Source organism: Catharus ustulatus, chromosome 3, assembly GCF_009819885.2.
Source record: "Catharus ustulatus isolate bCatUst1 chromosome 3, bCatUst1.pri.v2, whole genome shotgun sequence".
Classification (NCBI taxonomy): Eukaryota; Metazoa; Chordata; class Aves; order Passeriformes; family Turdidae; genus Catharus; species Catharus ustulatus.
Genome location: NC_046223.1, coordinates 61,210,356 through 61,235,544, shown reverse-complemented (window position 1 = coordinate 61,235,544; position 25,189 = coordinate 61,210,356). Strand labels below are relative to the sequence as shown.

General features: G+C 39.5%; 1 long non-coding RNA gene across 5 annotated transcripts in view; it reads right to left on the bottom strand.

Annotated features, from left to right (window-relative positions):
- The window catches only part of LOC116993356, a 49,160-nt gene extending 44,689 nt beyond the window's left edge, over window positions 1–4,471 (bottom strand). For all 5 annotated transcript variants that reach the window (XR_004417277.1, XR_004417276.1, XR_004417279.1 and 2 more), the window contains exon 1: window positions 4,388–4,471. This is a non-coding gene — a long non-coding RNA (uncharacterized LOC116993356). The remainder of the gene's footprint in view (window positions 1–4,387) is intronic.
- Window positions 4,472–25,189: the final 20,718 nt, after the last annotated feature.

Below are 25,189 nucleotides of genomic sequence, written 5' to 3'. Positions count from 1 at the left end.
TAAAAATGTTTATTTTGCAATGACAATGAAACTTATACTGAAGGAAATAGAAATTTCAATTTTTCCTAATTAACCGAGATCAGATTTCAAAAGCATCAGGGGAAATTGAGCTGTGAATCTCATTCTCTATACTCAGCAGCTGGAATGAGACAGATGCATTTGCAGGTATTAGAAGGACCTGCACAGACTATTTTCAGTGCTCCCCCTGTGCTTTGTTAAAACAAGGAAGTCTGCTTCCAGAAAGTGTCTAGCACTTCCAAACTAAAATGGTAGTTTTTCTGAGCACCTGGCATCCAGTTGTCCAGCTATGACTACTCCAAGATAATGGCACAGAGTCCTGGCTTTGATGTGCTGAATCACAATTCAGTGGCTCCCAAAAAGCAATCAATAGAGAACTCAAACATAATGAAACAGGTCAAGTGCTTAAGTATTTCCGAAAACCCAAGGAAAAGTCGCTTACACAACACCTTCTGAAATCAAGCCTCTGGTGTGCCAAAGCTGGTAGTGGTGGCATGCAATCTTGGGTGAGATTTTTCCAGCAGCTCTTCAGGATCAGACACTTCCTACACTTTGTCAAGTCTGGCTTTTAGGCATTCCTAAAATGCAGGGGGATCAGGAAGGAATCTGTGCAATGAGGAACTTGCCATGTGGTGAAAGGAACTCAAACTAGGTCCCTCCCTGAACAAAAACAGATGGAAAAATACTGACAGACCACATCAGTGCTCCATGACCTACATCAAACCACCCTCCCAAACATCTCCTAAACCAGTAGAAGAACCACATCAGAATAAACTTCCTATTGCTGAGATCTGTCAGACCAGTGGCTTACAAGCATTGGGGCATGACCCAAAAGTGGGTCACCAGAGGACATCCAACTGGGTTTCATCCCACCAACTGAAAGGGCAGTAAATCCCTGTGGTTGCTAAAACCAAGTTGGAATTTTAAGCCCAGTGAGAAGGAGCAATTCTTTCCCTCACCCACACCTTCCCTTCCTGCTCTAGCTGTGCTTGCCCTGGATTCCATCTTCACTTGCCCACAGCAAGGTAGATGGTCAGCTCTTCAGTTTCCCTCTCAGCTCCCTGTTGTTCCTGTTCAGCACTCACAAAGTGCCCACATGATGCCACAGTAGTGTGTCAGAGCAATGTTACCCAGGCGCTGAGGAGCACAGCAATAGCCCAATTCCATCCCTATGATTTCCCAGGCAAGCAGCCTCCAGGGTTTCTCACCTTGCAAACTCAGATGTAGCAGTTTCCCACTTGGTGCCATGTTATTATTCCCCACCTGAATGGTCCACTGTTCATTAAGTAGGACAATGTTTATATTAGATATGACACTTATAATGCTTCTATTTTTGCTGAATGGGAGGAGGAAGATAGCAAATGCAGTCACACATGAATGTAGCAAGAGCTTCCCAGCCAACTCATTCCCTAAGAGCATATGAATAAAAAAGTTCAATGGAAAAACTAAGAAAGTTGCTAGGCCACCAACCAAACTGTGAAGTCCAACATTAGGGGAGCCTTTCAGTATTTACCAAATAGAGCTGACATTTCGCTATCTGATAAAGGGCTCTCTCAATGGAACATATGGGAGATTTGTCTTCCAGACTTTTCTGCATAGGGGTAATTCAAAATGCAGCCATTTTTACTTTATAACAGTTGTTTTAATAAGTAACAACAAGAAAAATGAAAAGAAACCCCAGAAATAGTAAAAATGTTTACTTGCCTGGAGCACTGTGTCCTTGTGGTAATTGCAATGCAAATAGAGAGTGAAAACAGTGTTCCTGCTTCTGTTTATGTCCTAAAGAAATGGGCAGGTAATAGCACATGAGAAAACAAGACAGCATAATCTGAAGCAGGGTTTACAACACAATAAACTGTCGGTATGTTTTTCTCTGAGTATAATATTAGACATTCCAAGGCAGATGCTGCTCTATCACAAGGGCTGGCACCTACTAGACTTCAGTTGAGCAGTTAATAGTACTTATGTTAGAAGCACAGAAAGCACTATTACCTCCCCAAAGTGAGAATCGTACCTAATGTTGCACTACAACTGCCCTTTTCTGTACTAAAAGTGCTTTAGGCTCTAGTCTTCAGTGTTTCATAGGTTTTATGGTGTTAACTTACTGCAACATCCCTCAGCAGCTGAAGCACAGATAATGCTATCTTGCAGATAACAAGCATACATGTGGGTAATCCATTTATGTTCTTTCCTAGATTATCCCCCAGTAGTAAAAGTGCTTAAATATTAATCATTCTTTCTGTTGTGTTTTGCTCAGAAAATCTGTACTCTTCTTATAAGGAGTCAACAAAATCTTTCCTAAACATTAGGATAAGTGTGGTGGGTAGCTTTGAAATATTGCCTTAAAGGAATTCATAAATATATACTTTGAATGACTAAGCTTCTGTTTCAATACTGGGCTCTGGATAGCGACATTGATACCATATAAATGTGGCTCAAAATCACCCTGCCCTTTGTCTGACATCTCTCCTGCTGTGTACCCATGCTTGATGTGGTTTTTATGGTGTTCACAAGATATGAATGAGGTCTTGATGTGTTTTGTTGCACCAGTGATGCAGTTTGCTTGAGATTTATGCGAGTGTTTTGATTTGGATTTCTGTCAGGGAGAGATCTGTTTTGAGTTCCTGTCAGTTGAATGCATATGTATCCATCATTGCTGGGAACAGCTTATGAATTCCTGGGATCACGAGAAAAGCAGGACAAGAAAATCCAAAAAATATTCCGTTTTGGAGAATAAATCAAAAAAAAGCCTATCATGTTTAGATTATTTTACCTGAAAGGCAATAGTTTTCTCAAATGAACTTTAGAGTCATGCACAAGCATAGTGACACATGCAGCACAATGCAATACAGATCTGTTTGGTACAGACACAAGAGATAGACAGCTGCTGTGGCAATTTGCCAGGCGCACCAATCATCTTTCTGTCATGGGATATGTAAACAAAACAAAACAAAAAATCAGTGGAACCCATTTCTCACTCTTTGGTAAACTCATTTCAGATCTCCTGTTTTAAGAAATCCTGCTTTTTGGGGTGGCAATGATGATAAAAATAAAACCTCTGCTCCTTACCTTCCAACTCCCTGGAATAAGGGGCAAAATCACATTCTTTTGTTCTCCACCCCTTTTCATTAGGTACTAGAGAATATTCCTTCAGTGTCTTTTTGCTGCCTGATTAGACACTTTTTGTCTGCTCAGTGTAGTCACTGAAAATTAATTTGAGCTGATTCAAAGTACCATTACATTATGCTCAGTTGAGCAGATTTTTACTGAACCATGTCGATTTTGCTTATTTATCTTCAACACCCAGCTCTGGTTACATATGACAGAGTTTAACCTGCAGAAGGTTTACTATGGAGTTTAAACCCTAGAGGATGGCAAAACTCTACATTGTACTGGCATGCTATCCTAATTCCTTTCACTCCCCACAACTATGTGTTCAGTAGTATCTCTGCATTTGGGTAAAATCAAGAGGTCCATTGTCCCTCTTAGAAGCTGGATATAAATTAACCACAGACACTGTTCTATGGGATTTGTCTCACTTTCCTTTGGTGTCAGTGTCCACTCTTATACCTCACCTCCCCTTGAACCTGTGCAGCATAGCATGGATGGAAGAACCAAAGCTAGACACATAAGTATGATATGCGCAGTGTACTTTCAAAACTCTTTGGCGCAAAGCCAGCACTGGGTAGTTGAAAAGCATGATAGAAGGCTGTTACCTACTATATTCCAGCTGCTGTAATAAAAAACATCATGCTGCTTTAAGTAAATGCTAGTAAAATATCACATTCCTTCCTTCAGTAATAAATTAAACAGTTTGTGAAAATATTACAGAATGAAAAATATTTGGGAGGATCTGGTTTTTCATAAAACAGCTGGACCTAAAAGTTTTGCAATGTACAGCACCATCTCCACATCTTTTGAAGTAGAGCATAGTGGTTAATACCCAGTTGGCTGTTTTTATCCTTGCCCACTTCTCGCCACAGAAGCCCACTGGATGGATAATCTCAAGAAGGAGAGAAATAGAAATACATATAATACAGCTGATAGAATTAGAAATTAATAGCTAGGAGATCAGTGATCTAATGCATATTCATAGAAAGAGGCTCCCTTCATATATTTCAGATATTTGCATCGGTTTCTGTGCTGATCCAGTGCTGTGGTATTAGATATCCCAAATGCATGAAATCCTGTTTTCTGCTCCCTTTGAAGTTGTGGTATGACTTCAAGGGGAAAAGGAAAAGGCTGGTAGAGCTTTTGAAAGGTTTACTGCAGGATCTGTAAAATTAGTAATTATTAATATTAATTAATAATTACATCTGTAAGTACAAAACAGAAAACGACAGAGGTCTATTGCAGAGGAAATGCTCACTTGAAGTCCAGGTTAGGTGCAGCACTGATCTTGTGTTGTATGTGTAGAGGTTAGGCTAGAAAAGAGACTAAGCACAGATCTATTAATTCAGAGTCTATCTTTCCTGAAAAAACAAGAGATCAGGCCAAACTGAAATTGATGCCCAGTGACTTCAATGATTAGATCATAGTCTTATGATACGAGGCACATCACATAGTAAACTGAGCTGGGGCCAAGAATAATGAACAGAGATCTCATTAACTGAGATTCTGCAAGTTCTAAATTTTACTAAATCATTTTAATGTTGCCTCTCACCACTAAGTGGCAAAAATAATACAGTGAAAGCACTCTGTATTTGCAGTACCAGACATACCTAGCATACTCCCTATGAGTCCACAGAGATTATAAACATACAAGCAAATATTTTTTAATCAGACCCAATTAATTTATTCTTAATCCTTTCCAAGTTTTTTCCAATAATAATACTGGTGTTGTCCCTGGAAATTTTTTATCACACAGAGGACAAAATTATTTTTAAAGCTATGGGAATGCACATGCAAACATATTTTGCAAGTGTGTAGAAAGTATGGGCAAGATTCCAACTTAAAATGGAACTAAGTGGAACAAATTCTAATCTTGCAGAATTTTGAGACTAACTCACTGTTCTGTGTAACAAACAATTTTGGTGTGCCACAATGCTTCAGCAAATTATAGTTTAAAATTCTGGGAGCAGCAGACTTATGGTGTTCAAAACATAACTGTAGTAGAAAATTTGTGGCTATGTCAAACAACCTTTTCACATTGTTGACCTCTGTCTGCTGTCCACATTTGCTTTGCTTGTATCCTTCTAGTCTGATCCTTGTAAAAGTAGATCTGATGCCAGGAACGAACCAAGGAGAAATGTCACACTGAGTTGGAGAATCCTTTTAACAGGAAGGAGGATATCAAGGAAACATTTAACAGGAAAATGGAGTAGAGGAAAATCATTCCAGTGCTAATGAATAAATTGAGAGCAAATTTATGTAAATATAGTCCAAGTAGCAAAATTTATAATTTCTGTCTCTGGAAGCTGCATGAAGAACAAGCTGTAGACTGAATTATGATCTAGCTCAGCATTAACCACCTGGTGTGATAGGAAAAGGTACTGGTTATGCAAAACTGGGTAAAAATCAGTCTGTTTTTAACCACATACTATCAAGACATCTTTTAGTCAGGGATATTACTTCTGGCCTTTCAGGCATTTTCATAGACTAGAAATTTTACTACATTTCAGAGAGAAGGTACATCAGTGATAACTGGGCGATACTAAACATAGCAATAGCAGCAACAATAACAAGGAATATCATACTCCACAATCTGGAAGACTACCTATTCAAAGATTATCTGATTTCTTAGACCAGGATTAACACCATTTTGTTTTAAGCATGCTGATCACTCTTATATAGACTCTTTTTTTAGGAGATCAACAATGTCATCCCCTACGGCAAAGGAGAAAATGGATTTCAATCATTGGTTTCTTCCCCTTAGGTGACAAAGACCTGTGAAGCTAAATTTAAGCATTTCCTTCTTTATTTCCAGGTAATTGAACTTGAACTAAAGCGAAGGTAGAAATCTATCTTGAAAAAACAGTGAATTCTAGTTTTGTGTGGAACATTACAGAAATCAGGAATAGCTTTTCAGCTCTTCTTGAAGCTGGTGTCTCCTCAATGACTTCAGGAGGAGAGAGGAATTCTTCTTAGGGGGGTCTGCTGGAGGAAAATATTTAGTATTTGGTGTTTCAGGTGGTAAGTGATCTGTGATCCAGGGAGCTTATTCCAGACCCCTTCTGACACTTCCAGCCTCTGTAAAATTTCTGCTGGATCCTGTGACCGCAGTCATATTCCACAAACACTTTGAGCAACTCTAGACCAGCTGTGCCAGGAAATTTATGATGTGCCTTATAGGAAATAAATCTTTTCATGTTTGGAACAGCCTACTTCAGTCATCAAAATCAGAAGAGTCTGGAAATCAAAAAGAACAGCAAAACCACAAGCAATTATCTTGGCTCTTTCATTAAATGAAACTGCTGAGTTAAGTAACAATTAGGGCTTTATCCTCTGTAGTAAAATTAGCAGATTGTCAGGTTTCCTGGGTAATTTCTCCTCTTTTATTTCTCCTCTACCCATGAGATGGGTAGAGGCTGCTTTTTGGCTGGTATGTTATGGGCACCTGTATGACCTTCTGCCCACACTGTATGTGGGGCAGGGAGGACAGGCACACGCAGACCAACCATGGCCCTAAGCTAACAACAAATCCCTCCCTGGCACAGAGACCACTCCCAGTTAAGGAGACTGCCCATGGGAGGTGCAAAGTACCTGAGATCTTTATCTCCTTTTGAAGTCACCAAGATTCAGAGAAGAGTAAGATGCCTATAGAATGGAATACCCTCTCTGTGTCTGGTACACATTAATCTATAATCTGTTTTTCACCTGCCCATTCAAATGTAGTTGCTGCCAACAAGAAGGAAAGGCCACTTGTCCAATTACAGCACATCAGGCTCACACACCAGGTCTGGTAGAATTCCAACCCAAAATACCTGCCTTATCAGCATGGCAACATATGAAAACATAACACTTTCATGTGTTTTCAAAGAATTGTCTTCTGTCCTTTGTTATTAACTGACTTTCGTGCATGTAAATTATGTATACAGTCATAGATAAAATTTGATTATATGTTTCAAACTCAAATCCTTGCTATCAGTGCAGCAAAAGAAATAAAAATGTTCCTTCTCTTTTGAGGAAAAAACCCACAACAAATGCACATATTTTACATTTACATGGATATCTTACATTTGAACATACTCACAACCCAGAGAAGTGTCAGTCATAATAATGATACAGATAATTACATCGTACTCACAATATAGATGTTACTTAGAAACAATTCAATTTTTTGACTAAAGCATATGGCATTTATGATCTCATTATTCATAAATTAATGTCAAGCCAGTATTCAGTCTTGAAAGAGCCATATTCTAAATTTGTCTCTTACACATCCAGTGATAATCAACATGGATATTCACAGTAATAACATCAAGATTTAAATACATCAAATGTCAATAAAAACTGTAAAATCTGGATGCTTATCTTGTCTCTATAACAAAACCATATGAACTTCATACATTTGCAAATGTGGTCTGGAAATACAAAGAAACCAGTATTCACATAGAAGAAATGGATTGTGTTATTTTATAAATTGTGTACTGCAAGATATCTTTCTCTTACTTTTCACTCTTTGAACCATGAAGTAATGTTAAACTCACCAGTCTTTAATCAATATGTTCATTACTCCTAACTAGAGAATAAAAATTAAAAGCAATCAATAACAACAGCAGAACAAGTAGATCCCCTGAGCCATTACTCTTCTATTCAACATTTTTTTCTGTATAAAATTATGGCACTTCTTAATTAGCACCTGTTTCCATGATCTTGGAAATATCCATGTATAAAGTTTTGTTCATATGTTTGTTGTGTTAGTTGCTTCTGAGCTCTTTTTTTTCAGTTTGAAAGAGAAGCTAAGTTTTTATATACAAGAAGGAACATCACTATGTGATTTACAGGTGTACCTGCAATTTTTTTACATTGAGAACTGTCAAATTAGGGGGTTAAAATGAATCCATATAATAAGAGTAAACTTGATATTGTAAACATTACTGAATAACTTAATTCCTGCCACCAGATCACAAAATTGATTAAAGAATCAAGATATTTTCTTTTTGAAAATATCCTTGGGGGATTTAAGTTTTTCATTGGGAGAGCTTTAGGTACTTTGCCTGAGTTTTGTGCCCTCTGTAAATCCTTGGCTAACGTGGCAGCCTCTCCCCAGCATACTCATTTACCAGCCATGTACCTCCACCTGCTCCCCAAGGACATTGATCAGCTTCCAGCTTTCACTCTTCAAATCAGAACTGCCAGTTATTTGTTGCTAATCAAATACACATTTTCTTATGACAGCGGTTGTTCCAATGCACCTCAAAAGATCTCAGGTTGTTCTCAGGCCACAGTTTGGATAGCTGCTGATGGAACATTCCCTGAGGGCTTTAATTTTCAAGGCAAACTGTTCATGCAGAGGTGCAATCAGGGAGCAATTGGCAGGATGCATGTGAATTGTATCTCCAAGACCCCACAGCAAACTACCTGACCCAGACATCAGTTTCCTTTAAAACCATGGCTCTTTGAGAGTGCTGCCTGTCTCTTACTGTCATTACTTATCTGTTGGGAACTTGACTGCCTGTACAAACAGAGCAGCTGACAGTGAGACAGAGGACCACAGTCAAATTCACAGGGACTTGTTATTCTTAGTCAACTTCAACAACACTAGATTTTTGTAACAGAGCTGGGCACCAAGTTCAGACTGTGCCCAATAAAAGTTCCTGCAGGTGAAACAACCATAGCCTGGGGAAATCAGCCTTGCCAGTAAATTACTGTATGACACATCGTTCTTGGAGACCAATTTTCACAATAAAAATGGGCCCAAATTCTGTCAGGTTTGGACTGAAAAGTCCTCTGGTCATCATTTGGTCAGGAATGCTTCAGAACAGTCTGTTCTGTTTCCCCTTTGCAAAGCAGATTGTTTGCAGTGGGACACAGATGTTTATGGGTTGTCATACCATGAACTGAGTCTCCTATCAGATTACAGCCCTTACTCCACAGAGTGAGTGTGCCACTTTGGCTACATCTCAGTGTGTTTTCCATGAAAACTGTGGTATTTAAATTTGGGTCCAGCCTGAGGATCCTAACGGGACATAATTAAAAGGGTTGTGTCTTGCCCAGGGTCCCACCACCATGGGCAGGCTGCAGCCTTTCAGGGTAGTGTTTCCAGGAATCTCTTTGATGTCACTTGCACTCACAGAGGCGCATAGTGTGAGTGCAGAGGTTCAGACCATCTGCAATGTTTGCACAAGTGGGCACAAGGATAAAAAGTCTCTTTGTTTCCTGCCCTCATCTGCTCCCACACTCAGTTTTCAAATGTGGGTGCTGGATTCTGATGGCACTTTTCAGCACCTACAATGACGTGACTGATGCACTTTAAGATTAAACTGTGTAGCCTCTTTGCCAGACTGAGATATTTTGTGCAGAGCCTCATGTTTAAAAATTCATCAGATGTTAAAAGTTCAAAGTGGTTTCAAATTATCTACATCTCGAGAAGGAGTCTGTAAGTGAGTACATTAGAGTTTCATTTCTTCTTATGCCACCACCAATGAAAACTTCTTGTTTAAGTTTCCTTAGCTAGAAAAAGGCAATAACAACTTAATCATTCACTCAGCACAGCATCATGGTGCTGGCTAGTCTGAAGCCATTGTTTTGTTACCATGCTATATTTCATTCCAACATTTCTCTCTGCTGCCTCAGGATCCAGGCTGCACCTCAAGATCAGAACTTTTTTAATCTGAGTGTTAGTAGCCTGGAGTGAATGTACTTTGTTTTCCTTTCACAGTAAGGTCAGGGAGTGCATATCTGCCCCATCAGAGTAAGAATTAACCCGCTAAGGCATCTGTTGCTCAAAGGAAACAATACATTCATGCAAAAATCACAAAGGTGATTATCTACACTCTCCAACTTCCAAATATTTACTCTTAATAATTTCTTCATCACCAAAATTTCAGAGTTTATATCCTTCCTCCTGTCTAAAAGACACAACTGGGGGCAAAAAGACAACCTGCATTGTAGTAAAGCTCTTATCAGTGGCTCTTTCTCTAATTGTCAAGGGTTAATTGATTTTAAAATAACTAAATAAGCTATCATTTTTGTCTCACAAGTAAGAAGGGAGGGAGGAGTTGCACGTCTTTAGCTGTACCTTTTTGTTTCATCACAAAACACGCATCCTCCCCGTCTCTCAGTGCCAATAACTTTAGATACTACTGTGCACTCAGAACTTCCCACAAAGGGAGTGCTGCACCATACCCAGCAGTAACTACAGAGGGCAGGGACAGGTGAATGTAGAAAACTCATGGTTCAAATTCTCCTGGGTATGAACAGCCCAGAGAAAAGGGTGCAGGGGCGTGTCTGTTCCTGGGGAGCTCATGAATATTTGCCTTGAATGTATTTGTCTTGAACATTGATATCATGTGCCACAGCTGCCTAACCTAAGCGAGGTTTGGGCTGTCATTCCTTAGGCAGGACAAATTTTAAGACTTTAAATCAGTAACTTTGTCTTTCCATATGTTTCTCATTCAACCTAACGTGCAATTTCCAGTTAAAATAAACTTGGCTTTGGGATAACAGAGAAAGATAATCAAGGCAGCACACTATCCCACATCAAACTCCTCCCTTCCTCTGTGTTAAGATTCTCTGGCTTGGGTCTGATGCCATTCTAAGTGTTCTTGCTGTTAAATACTGTTTTCTGTCACTGTCTCACACTCCTCTTTCCCTAATAATAAGATTGTTTTACTTGTTCTTATGTAACCATAGTATTGCTCTGTCACTTCCACCCATGCAAAAAAAAAAAAAAGAAAAATCCCTTTGCAATGGAAAGAGGTACTGCATGGAGAGAGCAGAAAGGAACAGGCAGCAGAAGTGTCCTTAGAGGAAATTCCTGAGTTGGCCCAAACATAAACACAGAGGAAGGGCAGATGACCCTTCAGGAGTCCCTTGCACCTAAAAGAGCACGTGCAACATTTCTGACATGGAAGACTGAAGTGCAGAAGCTCTGCAGATTTGGGTCATAGTAGCAAGCTCTAGAGCATGTGCAGGACCTTTATATTGCCCATCCCAATGTTGCTGAGGTATCCAGAGGCCATTGGTTTGCATGGTGAGGTTGTCCTTCTCCCAGAAGCAAGTTTTACCATTTTTTAAAAAAACATTTAGGAGAAATTAATTTTTAATTAATTTCAAAGGAAACTGATGGTGACCACACCAAAACATTGATGATTACTATCTGTCTGTATAATAACAATAATAGCAATAATAATAGTAATAATATTAAGATTAAGAATAAGAATAAGAATAAGAATAAGAATAAGAATAAGAATAAGAATAAGAATAAGAATAAGAATAAATTTTCTGATTAAATACGTTTGCAAGGTGAGCAAGGGTTATGAAACACTCATGAAAAGGTCATCTTGTAACAAGGCCAAGAATGAGGAATTCTGACCTTTAAGACTGAATGTAGCCCTCTAAATGTAAAAGCTCTGCTTTTGCTAATCCTGAATACAACATAAACTCCTAATGAATGGGCACTGGCTAAAGAAACAAAGAGATCCCAGGAACGAGACTGCTGCATTTCTCCCAAAAAACCTCCTGTTATCAAGAGAAGTGAGTGGTGTGGAAGAAAATTTGTTGATGTCTGTCTTCCCCAAAGGTACTTCAAACAGTAAATGAACACACAAGATCCCATGTTTATTTTCTTTTAAATATATTTTTGAAAATATTGTGTGATCCAAAATATGTGTTTTTCAATTTTTCATGGCCCGGCCATGAGTGATGTATTTTATCCATATTCATAACAGTGTACAAACTTTCTATTCATAGCTCTCTCCACAGCATAAATTTGGGTGGGCATGCTGGAATTTCCTTCTGTGGCATATGGTAATCCTTTACCTGAGGGCCTGCTCCAAATAAATGTTTACATTCCTCTGACAGCTCACTTGAAATGTAAAGGAACAAGATATGTGAGTCTTCCATTAAATAACTGACTGCATTTACATGTTTGGGGGAGGAAGGCACATAGCGTTCCTACACTGGACTGTCTGCAGGAATGTCCAACCTTGTTTCCTCTCATAAATATTTCATAATAGAAAGGACCTTAAAAATATGCCAATCCAAACTGTGGATTGACCCTTTCAACTCCAGGCACCATAGCTAGGAGGGACTGAAATAAACACCACAAGTAAGCAGTGCCTGCAGTGGGCAGCCATCCGTGTAAACCACAGCCTCCTCTTTGGTCCTGGGACCTTCGTTTCATTCGGAGGCTATTCCAGGGAGGGTTGGCTGAAAGGCTGGATGGTGGGTGGCAAGGGTCACACATCAAAGGTGCAAAGAAAGGTGGAAGCGATCTGGAGAAAAACTTCCTGGTCTGGGATAGGGTTTCATTTGATTTTACACAGCTCAAGGAAATTATGCTTTTACTGATGTAGATGAAAGAATGCTCCAGCAGCTAGGGATAAGCACACAGAAGAAGTAAATAGGAAAAACGTCCACACATGGTGATTATATCCAATTACAGAAGTAAATGTGCCACTGTTTGCTTATTAGAGTAACAGGTCTACTCGAGCTCTTGTGATTCCGGCTAGTCATATGGGGTTTCTTTAACCTTTTAATCATTGTTCACACCACCAGGGCTATTCACTTGGCCACCCTCCTTTAAGCTACTACCAGACTGGGGCTGGCAGGTTACCAGCACATCCCCAAGAGAAAGAGCAGCACAGGAAGTCAGGAGTTTGTTATTCCACAGGAATCCAAACCCACAGCTTTCTCTGGTCACTCCTGCCCACCTTCCTTGGCAATTGAGTTCTAATAAGACATCCTTCAGCTGCCTTCAATATTCTTTACTGAGGGGACATGATTTTAGCCCTGGTAGGAAGTAAAATACAGACACTCTTTCTCCTCTGTTGCTCACATTCCTGCGCAGTGAAAAATGTCCCTTTTCCCACTTACAAGTCCTCTGTTTCCTTTAAGTGCTCATTGAGAGACCCACATGTTTGCTATTCCTCTCAATTGCTATTAAGATCAATCTTATGCCTCTCTAAAAGGGCACAAGGAACTCGTGCAAACTGAGTAGAAATAAAATTAGTATTGGTCTAGGTTGACAACACCCCTCAAAAGCTGAGAAGTGCCTGAGTGTCATCTTGTCCAGGACACTTTAAGGCTGATGTGTACCCAACAGCTTTCCTTTAAATGAAGAAAAGCTTCATGGATGTTAGAGTGTAAATCTACACTGGCATAAAACTAGGGGAAGCAAATGAACCCTAGTAGCTACGGTAAATGATAATTATCAGAATAATAAACCCCAGCCTCTTCTCTGAGGAACAAAATTTCCTCTGCAACCTTTAATTAAGTTGGGATCCGACCCTTTTGCGGGCCAATTTCCTGAGCAGTGGCAAATTTACAGTGTGGATACCAGCTGTCAAATATGTAAAGTAACTTGTCTGAGTACGACAGAAGTCAGAGACACAGCCGGGGTGGAAACAAACCAGACCATAATATGAATGTGCACAATTCCTGCTAGAATTGGATAGCATATTTATTGAATCCTGGATTTTACTCTTACTTAATAGTCCTACACTGGAACCCTCCCATAACAGCTCAGTCATATCAGTCCAACCTTTAGATCAAAGCCTCACAGACTACCCTTACACCATGTCCCCAAGGTTGGCAGGCTGAGATTAACTTTTTTTTTCTTAATGATGGGTACAAATATTGACATCTTAAGATTTCAGCTGGATTTTTCAGGGGGATTTCCTTTTCTTTGAAGAACTTCCACTGTGTTTAACTGATGATCTTTAAAATCCATCCACAGTCCTTTACCAAAAGGTTCAGGAAATCATTGCAAAGGCAAAGAACAGTCCTTAAAACTGGGCTGAAGTGTATCTCCATATTTGGTTTTGTAATCTTAATGAAGATGTTGAGACACACCTCCTAAATAATCAGGACGTTTCAAGGCATGTTCCTGGAGGTTTCAGCACACTTCACACTTCACTCCTCTAGTTCATGGATGATCTTGTATATCGACAGCTTGCCTGCATCACCATTCAGTCCCATTAGAACTGCACATTGGGCTTCCATGTAACTCTTGTGTGGCAGAAGCCAAGGGAAGGGGCTGCTGTTTTTCTGCTCTTAGGAAAATAATCCGCTTCAGGTGCTCTGCATTTAAATGAAAAATTGTCACTGCACAGTAACACAAACACATCACACAACCCCATCCTTAAAAGAGAGCTGGGCCTACCCCCAGACACACAATAGAAACTAAGTAGTCTTGTATGGCAAAACTGAATTACAGATTAAAAATTTCAAAGCAGTAATCAACTAATCTCAATCAGATAAAAGATGGGAAAATAAAGACTTTAAGCAATCTATGTAGGCTTTGAAATTATATTTCTGTTGTCACATTCTGAAGGCAACAAAATCTGTTTGTAAAGTACTTTGTTCCTCCAAAGCAGCAGTGGCAGCTGTTTGCATCCAAGTATTTAATATGAGCTGGGGACAGACTGTTTAAAGTCTTTAAAAAAAAGGAATTTTCTTTTCATTCTTCTTTACCAGAGTGGAAAGTTACTTCGCAACTTTTAAATATTTGCAAATTCATCCAGGTTTGAAAAACAAGCCCACCCAAAAGACTATGTGAGATGTATAAAGCCACAAATTCCTCGAGGCTTGTTTATTTTCAAGTTAAGAAAACAAAGCATTTGATGGCTACCAGAAAGAGGGCAATGTCCTTTTTTGCTGATTACATCAAATACAGTTTCCCATTGTTCTAAAGAACAATTTTCTGTCAAGAAATTGTTTTGACTGAGCTTTGGGTAGCAATGAGTTTTTACTATTCAATAAAGTTCTGCTTATCGCTATCAACTCAGTGGCAGACTGTGAACCACTTCCATTTGGTAATCTATTGGGATTTATAGCTTTCTGTGGAGCCAGAAAACTCTCTCACATAAGTCTGTAGGTATTTCACAAAAAACCCACAATGACATTTGCAACCAAAAAGCAATTATAAAAGTAAATATTCTAGAAACATCATTGGTTTGGTATATTTCAGCTTTTGCTATATATGTATACACACATACCAAATTTTACCTGCATTCGTGTATTTTGGAAATTATTGGCAGGAGCACATGACTGCTTTGGTGTATAATTCCCAGCGACTCTGTCTGTACTGGGAAAAGACAAAGCAGTCCACAAAGGTCAGACTGCTAGTTGGGTGTAGGCTGGCATCTGTGCATTGTCAAGTTTTCTGTATTAGCAGTGTTTGTCCTCATCAATATCACTCCATTATCACTTGTGCTTTTTTCCTAGACTCCCCAGACAGATGCTATTAGTAAATATAAGTAAGAAAAGAGCAAGCAAGTTGTATTTTTATGCACTTTGATGTTTTATGCACTTTGATGTCCAAGATACAACTGATATGCATAATTTAAAAATCATCCAGTTACAAAGCCCCTAATCCACATTTTTCATTATGAATGAGATTTTGAGTGGTGTTTTGGACCCTGAATGGGAGACGCACCCACAGAAGCAAAGCTGTATATTATACAATCTCATAACTTTTGAGATTTCAGTCAATGGGACCTCAAAACACTCAATGCTATGGTAGTATGGAAGTTATGTGATATGTTCCTTTAAAGAAATTACATTAGTATCAGAAGTCAGTGCATTGCAGAAACAACAAAAGAATAAGGTAAGAATATCCAATTAGCTATTGCTGCTGTAACTTTATTTTATAGAAGTTGTGTAAGGAAAATAAAATTTCAAACAACCTGTGTGTTTGTATAGTAAGTAACATCTCAAACTACGTCTCTCAAAGCACTTGGTTTCTGGATAGATTACAGCTAGCCTTCACCAACCTTTTAAGTGTGGGTGAGTGTAGAAGAGGGAAGGTCAAGTTCAGAAAATGCCCTTTTGTTGCCCACTTTTTTCTGTGTCTTTCCAGGGCATTGTTCCAAAACAAGGGCACTGTATCAATAGTGCTGGTATCAGCTCCCAGAGCATCGTTCTGTCTCCTCGGGGATGTCACAGCCTCTGTGCCAACTGACTAGGAAATGAAGAAGCACTTTAATAAAAACAGGAACATAAACTAATCCTTAGTCTGCAGTCTGCTTCAAAAGTCCTTCAAGCCTCTTCATGTCTGTTGGACATGAGCAGAACCAGACCCTCACTCTGCCAGGCAACTTCCTTGCAGACCTATTCAGCAGCAAAAGTCTTGTCAATTATTCTTAAATGCATTCATCCTTCTTTGAGATGGAGGTCTGAGGTCAGGGATAATTAAAATATCATAGTATGTCCCATTATGCTTTCTTCCATGTAGAGGCTTGTTGTCTGTGATACTCTTCTCTCTGGAATCAGCAAGTGAAAGAATAATTAATCCTTTGTGTCCTGTATTATTTTTTACTTCACAAGGATGCAGAAGTTCTTTTCAGGAGACACTGGGTCATCTGAAGAATCATGCCCACAGCCTCCAGTAGACCACCTCCAAAAAGACATCCTCTTGAGATTCATCCAGTCCTCTTGTTCCACAGTCTGAATTGCCTCTTTCAGATGCTCATGGGGAGAAGAGTTAAATATCAGCCTTGAATGCTGCTTTTCAAAGACAGCCCCATCATTACTCATTTTAAAGTAAACAATTCTTGCACTGCACAGTAGAATGAGCTAGGTGTTTCTTGTGCTATCTGTAAATTGGTGGTTTTCTCTGTGTTCTCTGCTTTCGTCATTTTTTATGGATAAAGCTCAGTAAAATATGAAAAAAAAAAAAATTGGTGTGCAGCTTTGTTGCAAAACCAAGTTTTCAACATTAAATCACACAATGACCTTATCCCTCCCTTTTATTAGAGAATACTTGGACACAGCCAGGCCTCTGTTGAATACCTTGAGGACATAACAAGACATAATCTGACCACAAATTTGTTTCACTGGATTATGCTTAAGGGTTTACCATTTTCTTCCTCTTCCTTCAAATTTCTATTTTATTTTCCCCCTTGTCTCAATTGAAAGTTCTGTGCTTACCTCCCTCCTCAATGACTTTTTTTAAAATTCTGCTTCATGCATTTTTCCTCAACCAAGATAGCTCAGCAAAGTCATCTGTTCTTTCATCAGGAAGCCAAGAAATGACAGTGATGGCCTAACTCTAACAGCCAATTTAAACAGCAAGGAGTTTAAATGGATCGTAGATCCTTCTCATGGTTCATCCAGACCCATTCTATGAGCTGGCAGAAAAGAGGAGCTTCTGCAGGCATCGTTAGTGGTGGTATTAATGATCTCATCTCCTCTGACGTAGGAAACACAACAGCTAATAGTCAAGGTGGCTGGGAGTGAGGAATGTACTGTATTTTTTAAACAGAAGAAGACCAAATGACCACACAACGACTGCTGCTAGTTTAGAGGGGGAAAAGAGAAAAATGCACTTTTTCTTGAGTTTCCAAACTATCTTAGGAAAAGTACTATTACTATATGTGTTATTTTTAGGAGAACTAAAATATCCTTGTTCCTTGTGACGCTTTTCAGTGTGAAATCAAAGTAAGTGATAGAACTATGTGACAATGGTTCATGGCCTGAAATATCTGTTTTATTCCCAGACAGCCATCTCTGTTTGAGGTGCTGTTATTCTGTATCGTGCTAGAAGGACCATCAAAGCACATATTCTGTTTGCCTTCTTCATACAGGTCCATACTTCTACCAAGACAAATCAATGGTGTGTTTGATTAATTTCATGTGAAAGAGGGTGGATAAGAACACGTTTAAACATCGTATTACACTGAATTACCGTAATAATCTCTCAGGTATCTGAATTTTAAGGATCAAAGCATGTCAGATCTGGATCACAGGGAAAGAAAAAAGCTGATCTAAGATGCAGGAATAGCAATTCTCCAGGCCCTGTGTTTTCCATGCAGAGATTCACTCTTGGTGGCAAAGGAGCATTTGAGCCCATCAATTGACTGACTGTTGTACTATTTGTCGCTGTGGCACTCACTTGTTTAGCCAAAGGAAATGCTTTCGCAGGGAGCGCACACACAGCCTGGCACAAACCGGCGTGTGCCCACATTCCTGACAATGAAGGTTTACTTAGCTGTGCACAGGGAGGCTGTTTTCAGCTGCCTGGCTGGAGTGCCCTTTTTTTTCCTGAAAAAGGGGAAACAGAGTAATACCATGAAGAATTGTGGACTTGAGCTGCCTGATTTCACCACCAGATCTAAATTCTTCCAAAACAAAATACCTCAAATCTTCCAGTGGCAACAAGGTGTGTGTTTGTACACTGCTGTGTCAGGCTGGGGAGTGTTTTTTTTTGTGGTGACTTTCAGCTAGCTCAGGGTTACAAACCAGACACAGTGGCCTTAGGTAACAATTGGTCTCCTGGCTGTTAATGTAGCACAACTTTTTCTTCAAAAACTCTGCTTTATACTACATAAGGGCTCTGTACTTCATGCATTTAAGAACTTACGGACTGGAGGAGGACGTTTGCAGGTTTTTTTTAGGGGATGAGATAGCTATGAGGTGCAGCAGGCTGAGATGGTTCACCTGGAGGGAACAGTATGGATAAGGTTTGTACAAACAGGAAAGAAATGGAGAAGGTGAGGAAGAAGTTGTTCACCCAAATTCTCCACTGCTAGAACAGGACTTAGTTTTAAACAGTTAAAAGTCACTTTGCAGAGGAAGCAATGCGCTCCTGAAACATGCTGCCACAGGAACCACGCTGAGGAATCAGAGCAAACCTCCCAGTTCAAAACAGGATTAGACAAAATTTAAAGCAAATTAGGTCCAAAATAGACACCGTAGGGAATGGGAAAGGAGGGATGTTCCCTGAGTCACCACCAGTCCAATAGATATTTTGTGCATTTGTTAATTTAGAAAATTTAATCTCCCCACGATGGCTTCTGCAGAGCAAGTCAAGGGGGATTCTGTCTCTTCCTGATCACTCTCTAGTGAGATCAAAGAGGCTGCTTCATTGAGGCTAAGTCAGCTTCAGTTTAAACCTCTCCCCAGATAAAGAAAATTTAACTTAGTAAATCCATGACAAGACTAAAAACGTCATAGGATAGAAAAATGGAAACCATCACTATGAGGTGTTTTTAGAGAAAAATAAATGCTCAAAACCCAAAACACTCAGTGTCAAATTTTTCTCTGACCATGTCAAACATCTACTGACATAAAGGCAGAGTTCAGACACGGTGGCTCACCTACATCTTTGTCCTGTTGGGGCAATAGGATTTGAGAAAATTGCACAACTTAGGCAAAAAAGTCAGCATCTTGAGCTAGGTGCTGTGTACTTTTGACTGCTGGGAAAGAGCACTGGTAGCTTTGCTTCTGCTGCTGAATGGGAACTAAGTGGATCATATTTTTTACATCAGTTTCAGGAAAGAGATTATAGTCTTTGACCCAGAAATTACATCCAATATTCATTTTGATACATTTGAATTTATCAGGACTGACTCCTTCAGCAGTTAGTCATTGTTTTCCCCACTAAGCCCATGACATAAATTATTTTGGTATATTGCCTTTTGGTTTATCTTTGCTTACAGTAACCCAAAATTCCTTGATGAATGGCAATCCGTGCATAAGTTGTCTGAAAGATAAACTCTTACTGGAAACTGTACTATGCACAGTTATGACTCAATCTGAAAAACAACAAAAACTGCCTCAGTGTTTTGATTTGTCAGGTCCACTTCATGTTAACCCATCTCGATAATCCTGGACAATAACACAGACTGCTTAATTTCAAGTTTTCTTTGTACCATCTTTTGCACCAGAGCAGCCAAGTTGCCCCTGTTGAACATTACATTAGCTGGAAAAGAATGACAGAAAACAGATTTACTCTTGGGATACTTTTCTGTCTGCTGATCCCATGAGAGATCAAATCTTCATCCTCTCCTTCTGTAGAACCTTGTGGTTTGGGCCTCACCTCCTTCCTGGGAAAGATATTTCATTTGGAATGATGTTTTCTATGTTTATTTCAATCTTATTTTTCCCAATCTTATTCTTCTGTAGTGTGCAAATTAGCCTGTTGACTTTCCGCTTCATGCCTTGCTCTGAATTCCACATTAGCACATCTTTCTCGCAAATGCTGGGATTTATTGATGACAATGCATTTCACCAAGTTTACATGTCCAAGAAGTCTGTCTCACATGCTAAGGGGGAATGTAGGAAGAAACTGCACATGAAATGAAAAATGTTCTCTTGACTGACTTAAGTATAAATAGAGGTTTGATTGAAACTCAGCACAAAAAGTCATCCAGAAAGGATCCAGAAGTAAAATTAGTCATTGGCTTGGTACAGCTGTCTGCACTAAGTCTTCTTTGTATTTCCCAACAATGCACACAGTTTAAAAATAATAGTCATTGGAAACCAAGAGAAATATGACTGATGCTGACTTGGTTTAAGTGTAAGTGAAATTTCACAAAAATTTTAAAAATACCTCAAAGATAAACACATCTGTTTGTCTGGTAGCCACCTCTCACTTTACAGCAACCTTTTTTTTTCTGTTCCTGTTCTGTTCAGCTTCATCATCCCAAGTGGAATCCTGGCTTGCTTTCATTTAATTTTATTTTATTTTATATAAACCATTTTTTTCAATGGCTTTACTTAATTTTTAGAAATCTAAATGAACCAGTATTAGTATATTCATCAATCTGCATTAGTATTGACGGCAGGAATTCCTTGAGCCTTATAAACAATTCTGTTGCCAGGATATAGGGGCTCTTGACAGCAATTAGCAATTGCACATAGGTTGTGAACATGCACCCTCTTGGCTATGGCTGCACCAGCTGAGCAGGTCACTGGAGCATCACCTCATCGCCATGCACTCATCACCTTCTCTCCGTGGCTCCTGTCCAACATCCATCCAAAAGGGAAGAGACAATGCTAAGATTTAAAGACTGCCCCTGTTATTTTGACTGAAGCAAGTTATGGGAAGTCACATGTAGAGCCTGGCCAGAGGTTCAGAGGGGTTGGTAACTTCCAGTAGCAAAGTGGGGAGGAGGCTGTGACGCTCATCTTTTTGTTGGCACAGGTGCAGCTGGAACAGGGCATGCATCCGTTGCCTTGCGCAAACACCAGCTGCAAGGGAAGAGACGACAGAGCCAGAAGAAATGCCATATGGGCATGTCAACATGCATGCAGCTTGAAGCAAAACATCTTGGGCTTGCAGAGAACTTATTCCACTCCAGGCAGTGGGAGCTCTGCCATTTACGTCTGTGGCAGATATAATTGTGAGTTCTGAGGACGACTTGAACTGCATTAAGTGAAAGGACTGTTTATCACACATCATAAGATGAGTGTCAACTTGCTAAACCACATCATTAGATCATGTATCTGAGCCCTGAATTCCTACTCATGCACCTAAAGAAATAGATTGAATTTCATAAGCTCTGGGAATCCAGGCATATACTGTTGACTTAGTCATTCCAAGGGCAACTGTAAGGTACCCAAATTTGGGGAAAATAAAACCATTTATACGGCCATGGAACTTACTTTTAAGTGTATTTCTTTTAGTCTTTCAGACTGTGAAATTGAATGCAGGAAAATAAAGACTTTTCAGTAAGGCAAATTTTAAATGATGCCTTATTTCAAAATACTGCAAAATCTGTAACAATACTCATATAGAATAGACCGGCACAATTATATATATATGTTTTGGATGACCATGGTAAGATCTTAGTTTAGTATCATCATGGTTAAATTTCTTCTAGGAACATAATTTCTTTTCTACAAAACATAAACTGCTTATTCCCATCAAGTACAAAACAGTTTCTAATTTCCAAACCTAAAAAGTGTGTCAATCACTTCAGAAGCTGCTATCTTTCAGATATGTGTAAGTTAACCTTACAGCTTCTATGTTTAGTCATAAAAGAAAATACTTAAATAGCCAATAGCAATCTCTGAACAAAGCAATGACATTTTGCCTCTTCACTGATTTTCACAGTGTATTTAGAGGTGAAACTGCCCCACTGCCAGGTTTGGAAAGTTTTACAGTGGTTTTTGTGCTCTAGACTAAGAAGTTTCATGAGACTGAGGCAAAGAAATTATTCTCGCAACCTGATGATTTCTAGATTTGAATTGTTTTCTAGATCGATTGATCTAGATTGATTTCTAGATTTGTGCTTGTTAATGGAGACACAGCTGTGTTTAGCATAGCAGCTACCTTGTCCAATCTCAGTGTGCAATTGGTGTGGCAGCTTCCAAAGGCTGTGGAGCACCATGTAGTGAGCATGGTGTAACCAGAGGGTGCTTCAGTGGAGAGGGCACTCCTGACCTTGGAAGGGACAGACAGGAAAAGAGGCAGGGAATGGGTCTGAGTAATAGGAGATACAAAAAAGTACTCCAGGTAAAGTCTCTGCATGTACTGCATGTACTTAGTCTTTTTCATTACATCAAAACTATGTGCAGTATACCATAGCACACCAAAGTTATAGATATTGCAGTATCTCACTTTCCAACCCTCCTTTCATAATCTCTTTCCCATATGTTAGGGATCTCATAGTAAAGATCAGATCTGCTGTACACAAAGTTCATGTATCAGGCACCTGAATATAATAGGTGGGAAAGGCAGCTCTGAACTGCTTTTATCATTCCTCAGTCCCAGACCAGCCAATGTTTCAAAGTGCCTGGAGAGATGAGGGAGCAGTAACTTTTCTTTCTCGTCTTTGCTGCCTGCACAAACCTTCTGGGGGAATCTGTGCTGGCTGAAATCTGGAAGGAATTATGATGATATGTGCATTGCCCAGACAGTGTACTGACATGGGCCAGGTCCTCCTGGTCTCCATATCCATTCTTTTATTCTCTCTCCACTTGCCATATGATGTCATCAGGCAGTCAAGCCCAACCTTGAAAATTTGTTCATCCCAAAATACCTTTATTCAATCCATAATTTAACCTTAACACACATATAAATGTAACAGTTACTGACATTATAGACCAGCCAAAGGGATGCCTGTTACCAGGGACATGTCATCTCAAGGACTGCTTGCCACTGGAAATATAGGAGAGCAGCTTGAGGTTCTTGCCACCCTTCCACCTCATCTCTTTCTCATACCTTGACTGACCATTGCTATCCGCTGTTTCACCACGTTCATGCTGTGCTGGGACACTGCTCAGATCCATGCAGACCACGTTTAAAGTGGACACTTCTGGAGCAGCATTAGGTGAGCTCTTCCAACTTGAGAAATCTGATCATGCATTTGGTGGTGTTCTCCCATGCTAAAAAAGCTAGTGCTCTAACATGAGTAGGAGAACAGTGGCCTTTCTACCTGCCATTGTGTGTGTTTGAAAATCACTCAGACTGTGCTGGATCCTTGACGTTCAGATGGAGATTAAGGCATGAAAAATCTTCCCACTTTTAAGTGTTTTCTTTTTCAGTGCAAATGCTCAAATCAATTTAGCATTAGTAAATCAGAGAATTAAAGTCCTGAACTGAAATTCAGTTGTGGATAAATTTAACCCAAAATATTTTAGGGTTTGATTCGTGCTAAAAATATTTATGTAATGTTTGAACTGATTAAAGAACTATTGTGTGTAGCATGAATTATGTTAAATACATGTATCAAGATTATCCAGGCTGAAGTTTAAGGCCTTGATTCAGTAAGTAGTCTCCTCAGATGAGACACAGTCCTTGGTCATGATAGGTACCAACCTAATGTGCCAAAAAGCTCCTATCTGAAGGGTGGCACAAAACATCCACTTCTGTTTCATATTTGCATGAACTAGGCATGCATATCTGGCTAGTGGCTGTATCTCAGCTGTATCTTTGCATCATCTTACGTTCTCATTCAATTTCTGACTCTGTGAGCATTAAGCTGGGTTCACAGATGCAGCAGGCCACAGCAGGTCACAAAAAATACTCCAGCCTAGTCACTTTGAAAGTGTCTTATTTCCAACCCCTCCTGGCATTTACTCGTCTGCTTTCAGCCATTGCAAGCACTTCCATTGTGTCAGACTTCTAAATCTTTATGCAACATATCTCTGGCTAGTACTGGTCTGCTTTGCTCATCTAATCTGGCACGTGTTCTTACTTCTGCTAATGAAGTATCAGCATAGTAGAAGTGCTTCCACCTTTTTGCCTCAGATAATATTCAGCTCCATCCTCCTCTTCCCACTGAACTGCAAGAAAAGCTCTGAACTGCAGTGTGAGAGGGTCAGTCCCAATTCCATCCTCTTCTGAAAGGCCTTTTCACGTCCCAAGCATTTAGAGGTGAGCACCATAAATTTCAGGCAATAGACTGCTCTGTGATCCTCCTTGATGATTTTAGTAATAAACTACAGTGAAAAACCACATATTCACTAGGTCAGAGAAAGAGAATGAACAGTTTTACAGACCCTTGGGTTTGATATTCCCATGGCCAGGAAAGCATCTCAGCTGCCATAATTTTTGAGTGCTTGAGTATGTCACTGAAGGCTTTCCCTCTGGGAGAAGAGCCCCTCTTCCTTGGTTCACTGCTCTTCAAGGCTCTTCCCTGAAAAATGCTGCTTTTTCCCATGGATTGTCTTGGAACATCTAATTCTCACAGTGGTTTAATGGTTATCCAGAAATACTGCATCCAGTTTTTAAAGGCAAAGGAAAGGAACTAAATTTCACATTCTTCTCTCCTCTGATCCAGTTTCTGTTAGCCTTCATATTATTGAAGAAAGCTCAAAATGGCCGTAATCTGTGTGAATTTAGTATAGCAGAGGCAGCTAGGGATTGAAGAGAGCTGGACAGTAAATTCTGATAAAAAAAATCTTCCAATTTCCTGCAGTTTGAAGATTGTGAAGAAGAAGAAGAATTTCAGGTAATATTCCCTCTGGATTAATTATAACCACAATGGTTCTTTTTTTTTTTTTTTTTAAATCCCGTTGATGAAGGTTTAGAGCTCTCTACCTATTGTGATTTTTGAAAGGAGGATAGGATTCTTACCTTTCAGTCAGTGAGCCTTTTAAGACATCTAAAAGACTAAAGCTGCATTACAACATTGAAAACTCCATCCTGAGCAGCAGATTTTTAGTTTAATTTCCACTGATTCACATCAGCCTGGGTGCTTTGTAAAAGTTTATCTCTACAGCCTTAGGTCACAGGTTTTCCAGAACAAGGTCCAGCCATTTCATCTGTTTGCAGAGTGATATGTATTCATAGGATTTACAGTAATAGCAAATGCAGTGATAATCAGCAATTTAC